This window comes from Mobula hypostoma, chromosome 13 (genome assembly GCF_963921235.1).
Source record: "Mobula hypostoma chromosome 13, sMobHyp1.1, whole genome shotgun sequence".
Lineage (NCBI taxonomy): Eukaryota > Metazoa > Chordata > Chondrichthyes > Myliobatiformes > Myliobatidae > Mobula > Mobula hypostoma.
The window spans coordinates 78,836,398-78,851,233 of NC_086109.1; the positions used below are offsets into that span (position 1 = coordinate 78,836,398).

A 14,836-nucleotide genomic window follows, 5' to 3' on the forward strand; every position below is an offset into this window, starting at 1 on the left:
TGCCTATGGTCTGTCTTGTAGGTCTGGGAAAATAGTGTATGACATCTGATTTCCCTCTCCGACTTGCGAACATCTAATTTCTGGCGATGAACCTGTGATAAGTAAATGAATAAGTAAATGAATCTGAATCTGCCTCCTCCAGATGTGATGTCAACATTGAGAAATGCATCAAGTTTATCTCCAGTGTTCAAAACTAATTGGGCTGTAATTGCTCTATCTGGAACCATGCAAGGCCAGAACTCACCTTTCATTTTTGAGGGATTTCCTTATATTCCCTTTCTAGTTCACTCACTTCATTTAAAGGGATTTCCTTGTACCCCTTTCTTGTTCACTCACTCCAGCAGATTCCCTTATTTCCAATGGAAACTTCCATTGAGTGTTGCAAAGTACTTTTCTAAATTCAAGACAAATTAGCAGAAGTGAAAATGAAATGTAAGTTAAAAATGAGAAGCAAGAGAGGAGTTTTTCCTCAGACCTGTTCCAAACTAAACGAGGTGTGAGTGATAGGATTGGTGCTAGGTGTTTGAACATTAAAAACAGACTCTGCAGGTTGAAAATCATATTCAAGCAAGTACAACATCCCCAATGCATAATTTTGAAAGTTGTTATTCTGGATATGTTTCCAATAAAAAAAAAGAGCGAAAAGGCATTTTGTATTCATAAAAACAAGAGAACACAAGACCGTGAGAATAGTACAATATCAGGCCGGTCAAGCTAGCCCCAACATTTTATATGATTGTGGCTGATCTAAGCTGGCCTCAACTTCTCCTCAGTGCTGTTTCTCCACTTCCACTTTAAATATCTCTAATGATCCAGCTTGCACCATCCACTAGGGCAAAGAATTTCTATGAGAAGAGATTGCTACATACCTCAGTTAAAATTGACCAGCCTGTTGTAGTTATGTCATCTTGTTCAAGACCGTTCCACTAGTTGAAACATCCCAACATCTCTTTGGGATCTTACATATTTAAATAAGGTCAGCTTTTATACAGGCCCAAACTATTTTGTCTCTTGGTCAAACAGCTATCTTATCCCATGAATATCTTGATGAGTCTCCATTGTGCTGCTCCAATGACACTCAGTCTTTTTCTGTGTAAGGCGACCAAAATTGTGTGCAGCATTCCAGGTGAAAACTCACCAACATTTGTATAATTGCAACAAAGACTCCCAAAATTCCTTTTGCCTTCCTAACTACCTGTTGGAACTGCTTGCTACCTTGACGTGATTCATGCACTAGAATACCAAGATACCCCTGTATTTCATTCAATTGCATTCTCTCTCCTTTTAGACCATCATCTGTCCTTTGATTTCTCTTACCGATGTACATGACTTCACAGTTTCCTACATTAAACTGCATTTGCCAATCGTTTGCCCATTCACTTGTACTCTCCATATCCCTTTGTAGAATCACAGTCCTTCCAATTATTTTCATTTCATCAGCCAATTTGTAACCCTTACATATTATTCCTTCCTTTAGTTCAATGAACAATTGCAGATAAGAGCTGATCCTGGTGGCACTTCACTAGTTACCTGCTTCCAATCTGTAAAGGTTGCATTTATTCCAACTCTGTTTTCTATGAGATAGCCAGTTTTCTCCTATGATGTCAATTTGAATTGCTCTCTAATTGCCAATTTTTAAAAGCTCTTGCTTTTAATTGATGCAAGAACCTCCCATGGAGCACCTTGTCAAGTACCTCTGGAAATCTGCTAGCATCTAGAATATAATACATCTACAAACTCTCCTCCATCAATGTCCTCAAAGAAGTCTAGCAAGTTTGCTTTCTTAGCTATCTTCCTGAAGAAGGGTCAAGGCCCAAACCATCAACTGCTTATTCATTTCCATAGATGTGCCTGACCTGCTGAGATCCTCAAGCATTTTGTGTATGTTGCTTTGAGAAATATAAGTTTACCTTTAATAAAAACCAGCATTGGGTTTAATAATAATTAGCATTTCTAAATGCTTTCAAAATGACCTGCATGGGTCCCAGCTGTGCCTGCCTTTTTGTTGGTTACATAGAACAGTACATCTTCCAAGCCTTCCCTCATAATGCTCCGAAACTCTTCCTCCGCTACATTGATCACTGCATTGATGCTGTTTCATGCTCCCATGCTGAGCTCATCAATTTCATCACCTTTGCCTCCAACTTCCATCCTGTTCTTAAATACATGGTCCATTTTTCCATTTCTCAATCTCTCTGTTTCCATCCCTAAAGTCGAACTGTTTACTGATATCTTTTATAAACCCATCGATTTCCCTGGCTATCTTGACTATACTATACCTCGTCCCACCCTGTCTCCTGTAAAAATGCTATTCCCGTTTGTCAGTTCCTTCATCTCTGCTGCAGACAGATGTTCCAGGACATCAGAGATGTCCTGCTCCTTCAAAGAACAGAGTTTTCCTTTCTCTTCCATTGACGCTACCCTCATCCACACCTCCTCCGTCTCCTCCATTTCCCGGAGATCCGCACTCAACCCGCCTTCCCACTGCCTCAACTGCTCTTATCCTAACCTACCACACCATGAGCGTCCACATCCAAAACATCAGTCTCCGCTATCTCCAAAGGGATCCTATCACCAAACATATTCTTTACCTCCCACAGGGATCCCTCCTCACTATTCTCCCTCCTGGCACTTATCCCTGCAAGCAGCCAAAGTACTAAATCTGCCATCAGCTCCAGTTAGGACTCCAGGCAGTCCTTCTGGGTAAGACAATACTTCACCTGTGAATCTGTTGGGGTTGTTTATTGAACCTGGAGCTCCCAATGTAGCCTTCTCTACATTGGTGAGACCCATCGTAAATTGGAGGACTGCTTTGTCGCTGAAAGTGGAATTTCCCAGTGGCCAACCACTTTAATTCCTATTCCCATTCCCATTCCATCATATCAGTCCATGGCCTCCTCTTGTGCCACAATGAGGCCACTCTCAGGGTGGAGGAGCAACATCTCATATTGCATCTGGTTAGAATCCCCCCCGAACATTGATTTCTCCTTCCAGTTAAAAAAATCCCTCCTTCTTCCCTCTTGTTCTATTCCCCACTCTTCTCACCTGCCTATCATCTTCCCCAGTGCATGTACTTCTTCCCTTTCTCCTGTGGTCCACTCTCCTCTCCTTTCAGATTCCTTCTTCTCCAGCACTTTGCCTTTCCTACCCTCCTGGCTTCATCTATCGCCTTCCATCTAGCTTCCTTCCACTCAGCCCACCTTTTTATTTTGGCATTTTCCCCCTTCCTTTCCAGACTTGAAGCAGGGTCTTGACCTGAAACGTTGACTGTTTGTTCATTGCCTGACCTGCTGAGTTCCTCCAGCATTTTGTGTGTGTTGCTTTCTAAGTCATTCGCTATTTCCTCTGAAGAAATGAGAAATTAAGAGCAGGAGTAGACTATTCAGTCCATCAAACTGATTTTTAAAACGTGAGACATGGAGCCAGTAACTAATTATCACAAAGCACACTAATAGGATTTTGTTTTACAAAAATGCAAAGAGAAAATCAAATAATGTGCCATCAGTGATAAGTGTACTGCATATACAGCAGTACTGTCATGGAAAATGTTCCATTGCAGAGAACTGAGAATGCATTTTGTGAGGATGATGTGGATAGGGTTTGCTACATGATTAGGTTTGCTACTTGATTAGGTTTAGTTGCATTTGTTGGCCCTGCATATGATTTAACCAGCTTATTTTCTGAATTTTTATTCACCCTAACCTACGGCAGTATAGTAACTTGAAGGTGCCACCTTGAAATCCAAGCTGAACCTTGGGGTCCTTCACACAAGGACATCAAGAAGAAAAACGCACTTGGGAGGAGCAGGCCAATATTAAAACTACAAACCATCTCTGGCAAAGGTACTTAACAAAAGAAAACAATACCGTGCTTTTAACAGATTCTTCTATAAGTTTCATGTGCCAAATATAAGCTATGCTATCCACAATACAAGATTGGTGATTCAGTTTATTCCATTATTTCCTTTCAAGTTCACTTCTACCTGGATAAGAACTGCTGTATCATGGTTCCTAGTTCAGGCACAAACTTCACTTCTTTGTTGTGCCTGCTGATTTGCAGACTGTGGTTAGTAAAGTCTTTCTTCTACCTCTGTATGAACAGCCAGTGAGAGGATCAAAAGCTCTCCAGCACAAAGGATATACAGTATTTTGGACTGGCATGACAGTAATTTATTAATTACAGTCTAGAGAATATCATCAATTCTAACATTTGTACTTAACTACCTACTGTCCAAAAGTTTTTTTTAGCATGTGTGAAACACTTCAAATTTCTATGTTAAAAGCAGCCTTACTTTAGAAGATCACTAAATATGAAATGAAAGTGGGAAAACCTCGTGGCTCAAGTAATTCTGAATTAACACTATTTAAGGCTCTGTATTTATTCATCAGAACTCCACTTTATTTATTGACATCACGTTGGCCCTTAGAACTAACTGGTCTGAATGCGAGGCATGATCTGCTGTTTGGACAATTTAGACGGCAGCCCAAATAGACTGGAAAGACAGGGTGTTGGGACCAGAGGTGAGAGTCAGGTTGAGTTCTCTTGCTCTCCCGTGATGTTCACTCTTCTCTCCATGATGCTGAGGCAGTGAGACTGCTCTGGCTGATATGCTTTGTGGTGATTTGCCCTGCTAATACAATGAACTGAGACCGAGGCTTGGGCCTACTCTGAGGGGATTCGGATCTAAGGACTTTTTTGGTTCGGAGTGTTGGTGCTTTCTTCTATTGCTTGCATGATTTGTGTGTTTTTTTTCTTAGTCTGCACATTGACTGTTGGTCTTTTTTTTCAATGTTTTATTTTTTGGGTTTCTTACTTTGTGGCTGTCTGTAAGCAACAGATCTCAAGGTTATATAATTTATACATTCTTTGATAATAAATGTACCTTGAATCTTTGAAATAATTGATAAAATTGATGAGGGAAAATGGGTTTCTCCTCAGGACAGAAAATCTGATATAACTCTTAACTATATTTTTTAAACTATACATTAGTGAAGAGCGGTGTACTGATTTCAGACAGATTTAAATTCATTTTTCCTCATCTGTTTTGTACCATATTGAAACAGCAAACATCCAGAACTAGAAATAGCATAACATTGATTATCTTTAAGTGTTACCTTAAAATAATAATGGATTTTTGCACATGAATTTGGGCTATACGTCTTGATTTTAAATATTGATAATATTGAAGGACTGTGTTGTTAGATTTCTAAATCATTTTCTCTGTGTGTTGTATTATTGATAACTCATTTTCAATGTGTATTATTTGCTTTAGACCACTTACACAAATAGTGGCATTGAGCTGACAGGCCCATTCCCCCCTCCCCCACCAACCTCAGAGTACTTATCGACAATATTTGCATAACCTACTGACAGTGAATGAACAATGGATATAGAAATTCACATTGAAGTTAGTTTTTGGTGAGAAATAATAATGCGCTTAGCTCTGCATTCTATTTCTACAGGAATTTTGAATTCGTCTGCGGAGGATGCAGAGCCTGTATTTCCTTAAAAGAGAAACCAGTCTCTCACCTACCACTTTGGTGTACCTGTGCTTTTCAGAGTCATAAACAGGTTTAAAATCACTGATATAGGTCATAAAATCTGTTGTGTTGTGGCAGAAATGCAGTGCAATACATAAAAATACTATAAATTACAAAAATTAATATGTATATAAAAACATTAACTAAGTGGTGCAAAAAGACTGAGGTAGTGTTCATGGTTTGGTTCATTTTCCATTTAGAAATCTGTTGGCAGAGGGATAGAAGCTGTTCCTAAAAACTTGAGTGTGTCTTCAGGCTCCTGTACCTCCTCCCTGATGGTAGTAATCAGAAGCGAGGACATCTTGGGTGGTGGGAGTACTTAATGGTGGATACCGCCTTCCTGAGGCATTGCCCTTCGAAGGTGTCCTTGATGCCGAGGAGGCTGATGTCCGTGATGGAGCTGGCTGAGTTTGCAATCCTCTGCAGCGTTGTCCCATCCTGTGCAGTGGCCCCTCCATGGCAAACAGTGACACAAGGATTAAGAATGCTGTTGGGCCTGGATGAGATGTCCACCTTGAGACATGAAGTCAGTTAAAATCAATGGTATAATGCTCCTGCTGAGATGGCAGAAAGAATTTGAAACAATCGAGTATACCTAGCTGCTTTATAACTACCAGAAGTGTAACAGTAGTATTCCTTTGAATCCTTTTCAAAGGAATATCCTTTAGGTTTGTACACTTGTCCACATTACTTAGCTCTAAAGTCTGTTCTATTTTCTTCATTTAAAGGTCGCCCATTCTGCAAAATTATATCCCAGCAATTTCACTTCTTGGGGAATAATAGTATGTAAGGCCACTAGTGTTCATTCAAATGCAAACAATCAATTCTTTGTCAGCTGCTCTTCCTGGTATAGCAAGCTGAACCACAAATTTATAGAGCCTTTAGAACAGGGGCTGGCAGATCTTCAGCACATTCACACCACAGGTTCACCTTGCAGATTATGGGAGCCGGTTACTATAAACTGATGACAGGGAAACCATTCCTGCATTTGTGGTTTTAACCCCCATTGTGTGCAGTGGATTTGCACAGCACCGCAGGGATCAGCTTCTTGACTCGTGCTTTTAAAGTGGGAGAAACGCTTACAAGTCCTGAAGCAAGATCCAAGCAAGAGTGCCTGTTAAAACACCTTAAGGTGCAATGCAGATCAAAGCTGAAAGGGCTACCCCTCTTTAGCTAGGCCAGTTTAATCTAATTATATGCTCTGGAAAATTGAACACCTGTCTGATTGATTTTAATGCAGTTTAGTTTCAAGGAGACTAAAATTTTGTTCTTGATACATTAGTAACAATGACACCCTAACCCTAACCCTAACCCTGACACTTGTGTTTCTAAAACATCTCAATGTATGTAGCTTCACTAGAGCACCATCAAACGCAGTTTAACACAGCATTGGAAATGACTTGGTCGGAAATGTGGGTGCGGAGCATCTGAAAAGAGGAAGGAGAGTTTCAGAGAGGGAACTCCCGAGCTGGAGGCATGGTCCTCATTATTGGAGAGTTTCATTTAGGGAAGCACAAGAGATTAGAATTAAAGCTTCCAAGAGTTTTGCAGCCGGAGGAGATTACACAACTCAGAAGGTCAAATTCATGTAGCAATTTGAAAGCAAATGAGATTTTTAAGGTTAAGACATTGTTTCGTGAGAAACCAGCTTCAGTCAGCAACCATAGGAGACAGCAAATGGGACTTGGTGGAAGTTAAGACACAGATAACAATACTACTATATCTTTTTCACACACAAAATGCCGGATGAACTCAGCAAGTCCGTCAGCATCTATAAAGGGGGAACAAAGAGTTGGTGATTTAAGCTGACACCTTCAACAGACAGCAAAGGAAGGGGGCAGAAGTCGAAATATAAAACCTCTTGTGATTAGTACATTTTGCCTGCAGGCATAAAGGAAAGCTACTCATTTTCCACCATCTTCTCATTTAAAAGCAGCAGGTGCGCACCAAACATAATTTGGCTCTTGCACTTGGAGTGCTGAGGTTGAAATATCCATGGTAGAGACAGAAATTTGTGCCAAGATTCTGAACTCCTGTCTGCATTTTCCCTCGACAACAAAATTGGAAATCGTCTCTTTGTGGGATATGATTTGAGGCAGGAGATTATTGACCACCAGGTAAAGGGCAGTCCAGGTTCGACAACACTATTGAAAGGATCCAAAGATGTTATTAAAAGTGGAAAGAATATTAACTAACAAATCATCTAATCCAAAGAACTAAGCAAGTGTGCAGTGCCAAGAAAACAAAACTAAAATAAGGATCAATACCATTTGAAGGTCAATATTGACATTTTGTAAACTCCCAGTTGCTATTACTTCTAACACAAAGCTTTCTTGATATTTCAAAGGCCCACCCAGGATCTCATACGTCAGAAGCACAAGAGATTTTGCAGGTGCTGAAATCCAAAGTGAGACACACAAAATGCTGGAGGAACTCAGCAGGTCAGACATTACCTACAGAGAGGAATAAACAATCAACATTTTGGGCCAAGACTGATGAAGGGTCTCAGCCCAAAATGTCAACACTTTATTCTTTTTCCTAGATGCTGCATGACCTGCTGAGTTACTGCAGCTTTTGGTGTGTGTGTTCTCATACATTAGGTCTGCTTGTTTTGTGAATGAGTTCGATATATGTAAAATAATGATGTAATCATATGCATAACATAAGTACATGTAATTAGTTGAAGAGTTAGTACCTATTGTGAAACCCCAGTATCTTCTCTAGTTAGTTTTAATATGATTTCACATAGATCACTTGCCAATAATCCAAGCTGAGCATCTATGAAAGTAATCCAAATTAATGATGTGATGATACATGGATCATAGGCTTTCCACCCGAAGGCTGGCTGTCAAAACTGAGCCAAGTGTGCTATGTTTACATTAGGTTTGAAAAAATTGTGAAGTCCTTAGGCTTGGATGGCTTCAGATCAGATTGTTACAAGAAGTTCACCACTAGACCTGAATGATGCAAGGGGATGTATGTGGACAATGTCTAGATTATGAGGGTTTTTTCTCATTTTTATCATAGTACATTGTGTTGTAGAGTTAGTCCATGTGACCCTTGAAGTCTCTGCTTGCTCAGACCTATATACTTCCCTATCACATGCTCTCTCATGTACCCATCAGTTCCCCACTGATTTTCCCATCACCACATGCACTTTGGGATGTCTCAGGGAACCAGAAGACCAAGCCGGCCACAGGGAAAATGTGCAACCTTTACAGAGGTGGCCCCAGTGATTTGCATCAAACCTGGGACACTGGAACTGTGAGACAGCAAGCAACATTACTTAGTGTGCCAGTAAGTGGGAAGATCAAGGAACTGAGTTTGGAAGGTAGTCTTGTAGATTGGTCAGGAGAGCCATCCTGGGACAGGCACTATCCAGAGTGAAGACCACTGAATATCATTGGACTGCTGTAGTTTTGCATTGAAGAGCAGCCCTAATCTCTGGAGACTGGGCACCCAAACTGAGCCTGACAGACCCAACAATGTGCTTTAGGTTTAAGTCTGATATCAATAAAATTCAAAGCCTGTAGATTCAGGGTTTCAGTTTTTTACCAGAGCAGATCTCAACTCCCACCCACTCTCTCCCAAAACTTGGGCCAATACTGATCAAATACAGGGTCTCATCCTGTTTTTATTTAATCCCTGTGCCCAGAATCCTCTTGCACGCTGCCATGTAACAGTAGATTGATTGTGGACATCACAAGTTGCCAAATGAATTTGATAATCAGCCTCCCAGGGAAAACTGTAGCATTTGTTCAAGTGTTTTCTATTATTGTACATGCTCTTGGATTTTTCAAACATAACAAGCAAACATTTTCAATTGTGGAAGCTCACTCCCTCGAGACTCGAGTTAAATTGATTAAGCAGCAAGTCCATTTTGGATGGAAGAATTATCTACTCATAAATGTGAAAAAAGTGTTATTTAAGTCTAGACCAGTATTAAAGACTGTTTTCGTTATCATGTGCACAAAACAAAATTCAAGAAAGATTCACAGAATGTCACAGCACAGCACAGATATACAGTAGGTCAATATGCTTATCTAACCTGGGCTTCCTGAGAAGCCGGCTGAACTGAAAATACAACCTTCTCATCTCCTGATGTCGCATCTACTGCATCTCAGTCCAGTTTATTTCCGTGAACTACATTCAGACTCTCATTTTTCCCTAACTTCCCGCAGAATCATCTTACATTATTCAATTATTTGTCCACAAGTTCTTTGAGCAGTTTCTTTACTACTTTCTAACTCTGGGTGGATACCTTTCGTTAGTTGTTCTGCGCTCACATTCAGTCCACTGTTGTTGCTCTTCGCGCCTTGTGGTACATTGCACAGCACTTTTGCCATTTCCTTAGCATTTGTCTGTTTTTTACAAGGCCGAGTTGCTGGCTCAATGCTCAACCCAGCACGAACGGAAAACATGCAAGGGGCCAGCAGGATTCAAACCTGGGGCCATTCACCCCAAAGTCTGGTGTTGATACCACTGCACCACTGGCTGGCTAATTCAGTGCATTAAATACTTTTAATTAGATAACATTTTACAGACAATGAATTGCTTTTTTTTTGTAATGAGAGTCGCTGTTGGAAAAATAGGAAATAGGATATGGTATTTGAGCATGATAAAACTCCTGCAAACACAAATGTGATGTCAGTCAGATAATGTTTTTCAGCAGTATTGATTGCTTAGGATGTTAAGGATGTCCCGAAGAACTACATACAATGTTTTAGGAATGGTTTTTCCCACTCCACCATCAGATTTCTGAGTGGTCCCTGAACACTATCTCTTTAGATTAGATTATTTATTCCTCTTTTGCACTATCAGTGTTTGTAACTTAGAATAAATTTTATGTCTTGCATTCCTGTCACAGAACAACAAACCTCATGAAGTACGTCAGTGATAATGAATCTGATTCTGGTTTTGATTCTCCAGATCATCTTCAAAGCAATGTCATAGCATCTTTGACATCCAGTTTAGGAGACAGCAGGGTGTTGCTTTCAGAAGGCAGCTCCAACAGTGCAGCATGTCTTCAGCAAATCAATATGTCATCATAGATTTTTGTAGCCAAGTCTTAGGAGTAGAACTTGAATTCACAACCCCTCCAATGTGGCTCACTGGAGATTATTTTTTACTTCAGAGAAAATACAAGACGATGCAGATGCTGGAAATCTGGAGTAACACACAATGCACTGGAGGAAGTCGGTTGGTCAGGCAGCATCTGTGGAGGAAAATGTACAATCAATGTTTTGAGCTAAGATCCTCAATCAAGCGTTATGATGAAGGTCAAGAACCTTCATGTGGACATTTGCTCCTTCCAGATCCAGTGAGCAAAGGTCAAGATGAAGGATCTTGACCGGAAACATTGACTGCCAGTCCAAGTGAAAGGTGCGAGTCCAAGTCGTCCACTGCCCATTTCTCTCCTTAGATGCTGCCTTGGCCAGCTGAGTTCCTCCAGCACTTTGTGTCTTGCATCAAATTCCAGCAGCTGCAGTCTCTTGTGTCCCCTCCTACTCTGACAAGCCCAGTCATTCTATTCAACTCTATAGTCTATAGTGTGACTCAGCACCCCAGGAACCAATCTGATTAATCCTCTTTGGCTTGACGTTCTCTTTTTTTAAGGTAAACAAAGCTAAATGTCTTAAATGGTCGAACTCCTATTCTGAAACTAAGTACCCTAGTTTCGAACCCTCCACAGAGATAGAACAGCCTCATTGCATCTATTCTCAAAGTTGTTTCGATGAGGTAACTTCAGATTTTTCTAAATGTCCACGAGTACAAAGTAAGACTCCTCAGATGCTCTTCGTGGCCCAATTCCTTATCCCAGAATTCAATGCTGTAAATCCACCCTGCACTGATTTCTGGTTCACTACATGCTTCCTGAACAGAGACCAAATGTCTCTCCAAAGCACTCTACAGAAGGGTTCTACCAGGCTTCTGAGCACCCATGTCTTGACTCTCTGATGACCGCCATTTAGACTTCCAAATCTCTAACTTGAATACTCTCTTAATTGTATTAGAAAGCTCTTCTGCCATTTAAAATGTACAGTAATTTGCTGCAGGAGTACTTCCAGCACCTCAAATTTTATTTTCATTGGCTGCTTTATTCATTATATTTTTACTGCTATTTTTATTATTGGTTTCATAGCAATAATTGCTTGTATACTGACTAATTATTACACATGTAAGAATATTGCATCCATATGCTACTAAATCATCTCTCATAGTTATCAAGTACCTTTGCATTTAAGGATACAGTATGTAAAAATCTTATCAGACTGTAATGAATCTCTGGATTTCTCTGCCTGCAAAGCTGGTAAAGGCCAGATCATTAAATATATGGCCAGGCCATATATTTAATGCGAAGACAGGTAAATAGTTGAAAGATCGAACAGTCGAGGCTACAGGGAACTGGCACGGAAGGGGCATTGAGGCCAGCATAGATCAGCTTGGTCATGTTGAATGGTAGATCATGCCTGAGAGGCCTGTGACCTCGCCCTGCTCCTATTTCCTTGTGTTCACAGAACATTCTCACTTGTCTGCTAATTTTCACTGTAACTTATTGTTCTCACGTTTCCAAAGGTAAACTAAATTTATTATCAAAGTATGTATATGTCACCATATACTACCCTGAGATTAATTTTCTTGTGGGCATTTACAGGAAAATAAAGGAATACAATTGAATATATTAAAAACCTATACGTATACACTGGCAAATAACAGATGTTCCAAATCACACAAATTGTGCAAATAAATGAATAAATTATGCTGAGAACAAAGGTGTAGAGTTTCTGAAAGTGAGTTTACAAGTTATGGAATCAGCCCAGAGTTGAGGAGAGTGAAGTTATCCACGCCAGTTTAGGAGCCTGGTGGTTGTAGGGTAATAGGCCATCCGTTGGTGATGGATATTGTGTCTTAGCTCTCTACAAGGTATGCAAGTCAGGGCAGCACGATATGGAGAACAAGCCGTTGCCTTTCCAGCGGACAACCCCTCTCTCCATGCAGCTGATGAATCCAAAGGAACAGCAGAGACAGACACAGTTTGGCACTAGCGGCACTGCAGGAGTTGCCCGTCATTGTTGATCTGCCTTAAGGACTCCAACTCCAGACGTTTCCTCGGGTTTTACACACGAAGCCTTCCCCATGAGAGGGTTTAGCCGAAAGGCAACAGAGTTTTGAGATCTGAATTTTCCTTCTCTGAATTGAGCTGCCAACCATGGCTGACAACCCCTATCTACCCGAAGTGACTGATTTTAAGGAGCCAGTACCTGCTTTTTGCCCCTTCTCCTGTCGCTATAAACGATTCTGCTGAGCTTAGTAGCTAAGCCACGCGTGAAGGCCAGGAGTTGGATTTACCATGGGCTTTTGAGACATACGTAATTCAGAGCATTTAGTAGGTGGTAGGAGCTTATCTCCACTACCTCACCTGGCTCTGACAACCTTAAGGGTAGTAAGTGTTCCTGAAACTGGTGATATGGGACCTAAGGCTCCCGTATCTCTGCCCAATAGTGGTAGCGAGAAGAGAGCATAGCCTGGATGTCAGATGTCCTTCATGATGGATGTTGCTTCCTTGTGAAAGACTCCTTGTAGATGTGCTCAATGGTGAAGAGGGCTTTGCCTATGATGGACTGCGCTATATTCACCACTTTCTGTGGATACCCCAATCAACTCCCAACTGATTCTACCACTGACGTACACACTAGAGGCTCTAGTGCTTAGGTCAGTGTTCGGAATGTGAGAGGAAACCAGAGCAGAAAGGGAAACTCGCACAGTCACAGGGAGAACATCACAACTCCACACCAACAGCTCCTGAGGTCAGGATCAAATCCCGGTAACTGGTGTTGAGACCCAGCTCTGCCTTTATCTCCTTTCTGGCTGGGCTCATTTGCTTACAGAGTCACGGAATAGACGGCACAGAAACAGGCCTCTTGTCCAACCACATCCATCCTGTATCAATGATATTAATCCCATGAATCTGTACTTGTTCCATTTCCCTTATGTGGTATGGTGATTCAAGCGATCATCTGGGCAATTCTTAAATGTTATGGGAGTTTCTACCTTGACTGTCCTCCCGGGCAAGACATTTCCAGATACCAACCAACCTCTGGGTGACAATATTCTTCCTCAGATCCTCCGTAACACTTACCTATTACCCTAAATCTCTGCCCTTCACTTTAGCCACCATTTCGCTCTGGAATTGGATTCACACTCCTGGGAGGAGATAGCGAAACACATTAGCCAAAATTCACTTTTTTTTTCCTTCATCGCTCCCGGTGGGAAATGTGTGAGTGTGGAAGGCAAGTAAGGGCAAATCAAATTTGGCTGTAATAGTCCCCACAGGTGAGCGCCTTGCTGAGCTGCAAATACGTGAAGAATGAGTAAGAACAATGCCGCTGTTAAAAGTCAGATCTGACTCAGTGGGTAGTAGTCACAACTTTGAGTCAGATGGCTATGACTTAAGAGAAACTCCGGAGCACAAAAATCCAGACAGGAGTTCCCAGTGCATTATTAGGGTGCACTGCACTGTTCAAGGTGCTGCATTTCAGACGTAAAGCTAACCTGAGGCCCCATCTGTCATGTCGCTGCTTATAAGAAGAGCTGGCAAGTCCGCTCTAGTGTCTTGGCTAATCCCTGTTCCTCAGTCAATATTCGTAAAAAAAATCAGGACGCTACCTCATCACTGTTAAGTGAGACCAGCCACGTGCAAACTCTGGAGGGGACAATCACAGGGATGGGTGGGGTGGGGGGGAGGCTGTTCAGAGATTAAAGATAATGATTAGTTTTAGTTGTTATGTGTGCATTGAAACATACAGTGTAATGTGCCATTTGTGCTAATGACCAACACAGTCTGAGCTGTGCTGGGGGCAGCCCACAAGCATTGCAGTGCCTCTGGCGCCAACATAGCATGCCCACAACTAACCAACCCTAAGTCACATCCTGGAGTATGGGAGGAAACTGAAGCATCTCGAGGAAACCCACACAACACAAGGAGAAGGTACAAACTCCTTACCGAGGGTGGTGGAAATTGAACCCTGATCTTGCAGCTGGCATGTAAACCATTACGCTAACCGCTACATTGCCACGTCGCTCCAGCCCTTCAGCCCTGCTCCATTAGATCATCTTGCAATTACAATTAACAATTTTGGATACATTCTTTTATGACAACATAAATCGCCCTGAAATTTTAATTCAAAGACTGCTTGACAGTATTCCAGGAGCAGTTTAATAGAATTCAGAATTTCCAACAGTATGAGAAAATCATCCCTGAAAATCCCAGCTTTAATTTCAGGGATCAGTCCCTT

At 41.3% G+C, this 14,836-nt stretch overlaps 1 protein-coding gene across 17 annotated transcripts in view; it reads left to right on the top strand.

Annotated features, from left to right (window-relative positions):
• sema6dl (sema domain, transmembrane domain (TM), and cytoplasmic domain, (semaphorin) 6D, like) overlaps window positions 1–14,836 on the top strand; it is a 357,548-nt gene that overhangs the window by 281,436 nt on the left and 61,276 nt on the right. The window contains exon 6 of one of the 17 annotated variants that reach the window (XM_063066013.1): window positions 3,712–3,842. The exons of 15 other annotated variants lie outside the window; for them this stretch is intronic. The gene's annotated coding sequence lies outside the window, so the exon portion shown is untranslated. The remainder of the gene's footprint in view (window positions 1–3,711; window positions 3,843–14,836) is intronic. One more of the 17 variants, XM_063066014.1, reaches the window with a different exon arrangement.